Genomic DNA, 4,824 nt, shown 5'->3' on the forward strand with positions numbered 1-4,824 from the left:
ATGTCAAATTCTGTCCACATTCAAACCCATTGCAACTACACTGACATCAACTGAGTTGCAGCAACGTGAGTACAGATTTGGCTCACAGTGTTCAGGATACACACAGCTGAAGTATCTTACAGTAGAAGATCAAGACAACTCTATTCCTTCAGCAAAGTCAATTATCTGTGCTCAGAAAACTGGTCAGTGCAGCTGGAAGATATCAGATTTACCACAGATTATTTTCAGTGCCATATTCTGTGAGGGTTTTTTTGTTTGTTTGTTTGTTTTTTAAAAGAGAGATGGTGGCTGTCACAGTTCAGGTCAACTGCACCTGTTCTCACTTATGGTCCAGCAAGGGTAGCCATTATAGACTGCTGGCCCTCAACTGACACCTCTCTTTGGCAGAGACCTATGTCTCTGTGCACAGTTCCCTGGCTAGACTGTGACCTCCCCAGCCAAATCAGGATGCCTAAGATGGCCTGTTTTACTTTTCTCTTCAGAGATAGTAAACAGTGTAATTGACACATTCAATCTATTATGTGGCTTTTTCTAAGAAAGCACATTTATTCATAAGGTAAAAGCATTACAGAGAAAACAATAAAAGAACCTACACAAATGATAATTAGCTTACCAGAGCTCATCGCCAGACTCAGACAAGGACTCTGCCAAGTGAACAGTCCTTCAAACCCCACCTAGGTGTTTTCGTGTGGTCACAGCTTCAGCTCAGGACAAGCCCACTTGTGAGTTAGTGAGAACTCTCCCGAGTTCTTGCATAACTGGAAGAGACATATTTGCATATCCCTTAAAAGAAGTTACATACAATCCCAAATAGTACATAAACATTTGCCTTTTTAATACAATGAACATCTAAAATACTTAAACTTAATTCAGTAAGGTTTGTCCAGGATTTTGCAGGATTCTGTCATAATGTCACACTGGCCAAAAGTAGTCAGTGTTTCAAACACTAGCTAATCCATCATCATCTTCAGCTCTTGCAAATTATTGCAGCTTTTACTACAGTTCTTGTCAGTTCAGCTTTGGTCCATGAGCATCTGTTTCATGGCCTTTCCCTCACCCCCCCCCCAATTTCCCTGTCTCTGCAAAGAAAGACTAGAGGGCTCACTAATTCACGAGGGCTACAATAATAAATGAAATAAATTAATGGGGGGGAATTATCTTTTTGTTTTTCTTTTCAATTTATGCATTGACAGTCCTTGTGTCTAGTCAGTTTCACCGTTTTCCCATGTCCTCAGCTAGTCAGATTCCCCCTAGCTGAAAAAACCCTCATAAGCATCATCATGACAGAAGAAAACAACATTTTGAAATTCTTTCAAAGGATTTGAAAAAAATGCCTGGACAGCCTATTTAAAGGGATTCTATCAAAAATCATACTGTTTTGAAATTAATCATTTTCAAAACAATTAAGACTGACAATGTCTCTGTTAGTGTTAGGCGGGTGAAATGGACTAGATATGCATTTGTTTTATGATTAAATGAACTACTTGCTGTTTTCCCATAGTGGCAACTGCCCACCACACAGGTTTCTCTCTCAACACTGGTGAGAGAAGCCTGGTTACAAGCCACCTCTACACTTTAGCTTAAATGGTGAAAGTTGGGGACAGAAGGCCAGTTTGAGTGGCAACAGGAAGCTGGCAAAGACTACAAAGGAAAAGGCGATTAATAAGTGCAACCTTCTCTAAACAGGCTGCCAACCTTCTCTAAACAGAATCACTTTTTGAGATCACTGCCCCTTTGACTCATTGGAGGTGGCAGTCAGTTTCCATTGCTGCTATATTCTACTGCTCTCGGGATCCTCGTGTCTGAATAAACCTGGATAAAACGTATCCTGTTGTGTGATCTCATTTTCTTCTCCATCATCCAAGGAATGCATAAGTTATCCCTGCTATTTACAATATCCAATTCAAGAGAGTAAAAAAGGAAATCAAGTAAAAGTAAAAAAGTCCTTTTAAAGAACCAATACTTCCCAGGACTATAGAACAACATTATATTTTGTGTACTTCCTGCCACAAGCATGCTGGATATTTAATTTTTATGCTTGTTTAAATCTCAGTAAGTTTAAGGCCCTTTGTTGACCGTACCATCAATGGCCTTGCATACACTAGCAAACTGCAAAGCTGTAATTCACAGCTGGTGCAGTTTTTCTAGTGATAATGATGAAAGTCAACATCAATTACCGCACAAAGTTTGCTAATGTACATGCAAAGTAGGAAATATAAGTCCCAGATTCTCAAAGCTATTTAGGTCAATTCACTAGCAGTTTAGAATAGGAAATGGAAAAGGAAATCTCTCTCCGACGTCTGGAGTGAAATTCACCATTGTGGAAAGGGCTAGCACAAGACCTATACACTGTTGAAATCCCACTTAGCACCTCAAAATATGGTTTGACGGTGTTTTATGCACAAGGGTGAATTTTTCATTAATACATCTGCCAGATTTACACATCAAGTAACTTGCAACATTTTGTATGCTCCGTCTTTCCTATATTCTGAAGGTGTGCTGGTTAGACAAAGTGTCAAACATTAACATCCTTGAAAGAACAAAAACAATCAGCACTGAGGCAACGATTATCAAAGCTCAGCTTGGATGGACAAGTCATGTTATCTGAATGAGCGATGACAGACTCTCAGAAAAAGGCCTCTGTGGCAAGTGGAATCTTGAAAAGCACAGGAAGGATGGTCAATTCAGATGCTTCAAAGACATCCTTAAGCAAAATCTCAGTTCATGATGCATAAATATTGATAACTTCAAAGTCATAGCCAAGGACAGACCTGAATGGAGAGCAACTATCAATAAAGGTTGTAAACACTTTGAAAACGACAAATGCAAAAAAAAAAACAAAAAAAAAAAATTGAAAAAAGGGACATGCACTATGCTAAGTCTTCAGGGGGAGCCTACACTTTCTTCTGTGACACCTGTTTGCAACCTTGGTCTTCACATTTCAGACTATACAGCCATAAGAGAACACGCCAGATGCCAGGAAATCAACACTGGATATGACAGAGAAGTCATATACACTGGCCATGAATGGAAGAGTACCTGAGAATGTAAACAAATCGCCAAGACAGAGTTTTAAAACTATGTATCACATTTTAATTTAGTTTAACCCTGGGAAAGAAAAATCAGTGATGTCAGGTTTCCCTCCCTCACTTTGAATTCTGGGGTACAGATGTGGGGACCCACATGAAAAACCCCTTAAGCTTATATTCTACCAGCTTAGGTTAAAAACTTCCCCAAGGCACAAACTCCTTTCCTTGTCCTTGGTTGGTCTCCAAAGCCCACCCCCAAAGCCCCTTCACCCTCCTTCCTGCCAGCCTGGGGTTCTGTTGACTCAGCTGCCAGCCGGGGTCCCAGCCGGCGGCTCCGCTCAGCCTCCTGCTGTTCACCAAGGCCGGCAGGCAGCTGAGCAGGGCTCGTGGCCAAGACTCTGGCTGGCAAGGAGCTGGCAGCTGGAAGCCAAGATCGTCAGCAGGCTGAGCAGGGCTGGTGGCTGGGACCTCAGATTGGCAGTGGGCTGAGCTGCTCAGCCCACTGCTGGTCTGGGGTTCCATCCGCTGGCTCCTGCCAGCTGGGATGCCAGCCACCGGCCCCGCTCAGCTTGCTCAGCCCACTGCCAGCCTGTGTCCCGGCCGCCAGATCTGCTGAGCCTTTTGCCAGCCTGGGTGAACAGAACCCCAGGCCAGCAGAAGGCTGAGGGGGGCCAGTGGCCGGGACCCCAGCTGGCAAGGGGCCGGCAGCCGGAACCCCAGACTGGCAGCAGGCTGAGCGGCACTGCCGGCTGAGACCTCAGCCCGCTGCCAGCCGAGACCTCAGCCCGCTGTCAGCCAGGGTCCCAGCTGCCAGCTCCGCTCAGTCTCCTGCCGGTCTGGATGAACAGAACCCCAGACCGGCGAATGGAACCCTAGGTGAACGGAACCCCAGGCCGTTCACCCAGGCCAACAGAAGGCTGAGTGGAGACAGCTGGGATCCCAGAAGACTGAGTGGGGCTGGTGGCTGGGACTCCAGTCGGCAGAAGCCAACCCACTGCCGGCTGAGTAAACAGAACCCCAACTTGGCAGCAAGGACCTGCAGCAACATTCTCTGACTCTTACCACTTCCTCCCCCAACGGTACCTGAGCTGGTACTCTTCCAGGAGCAGGGATACTATGGACTGCTGCTGAGGCTCAGTGGCTGCTAAGGCTCGTGCTCCTTCAACATTAACAGAATGCTCCTATTGCTACATGCTGGGCAGCCCTAAAAAGTGGGGGAATATATATGACCTTTTCAGTCATTGGAAGAGCTGCCCCTGCTGGCTCCAAAAGCCCATGGCTCACGATTAATATGTGAGAGAGGCACTACTGGGTTCGGGATAGTTCTTAGTTCCTTTGAGAAGTTCATTCCACAGTCAGGGACCAGCCTGCAGCAGTAATTACTAATGAGTGAGTAATAATAATCTGTCCTTTGTTATTAGGGAAAGGTCCACACTGGAATCAAGAATATGAATTCCTCCTCCTACTCCCCAACTCTGGGAGAGTTCAGATTCGGTTCTGAATGACTCAGGATTTAAACTTACCAGGTCAAATACACCAGGCCCTAATAATACTGCGTAGAAAAACTCCCACAACTCAGGAGTGTCGCTGCATCCAATTAAACGTCCTTCTCTCCATTTCCAGCAGCAGGCTGCAGATGGGGCCAAGCCGCCCCGGGATGATCTGCGTTCCACATCGCACATGCGCAGCAATCATACATTTGTTTATTTCGGGCATGAATAATCAGCCAACTCCGCATGCGCCATCTCTATTATTCGCAACAAGCTGGTACTAGCGCTTCCGATCGAGCGTGATT

At 45.3% G+C, this 4,824-nt stretch overlaps 1 long non-coding RNA gene across 1 annotated transcript; it reads right to left on the bottom strand.

The window, feature by feature from the left end:
* Positions 1-126: 126 nt before the first annotated feature.
* Positions 127-4,711, bottom strand: LOC142046881 (uncharacterized). The gene is made up of 3 exons (XR_012655944.1): positions 4,553-4,711; positions 614-758; positions 127-192 (listed from the first exon to the last, which is right to left on the bottom strand). It is a non-coding gene; the product is annotated as an uncharacterized LOC142046881 (long non-coding RNA).
* Between the last annotated feature and the right edge of the window lie 113 nt (positions 4,712-4,824).

The sequence above is a fragment of the Chelonoidis abingdonii genome, chromosome 5, assembly GCF_003597395.2.
Source record: "Chelonoidis abingdonii isolate Lonesome George chromosome 5, CheloAbing_2.0, whole genome shotgun sequence".
NCBI lineage: Eukaryota > Metazoa > Chordata > Testudines > Testudinidae > Chelonoidis > Chelonoidis abingdonii.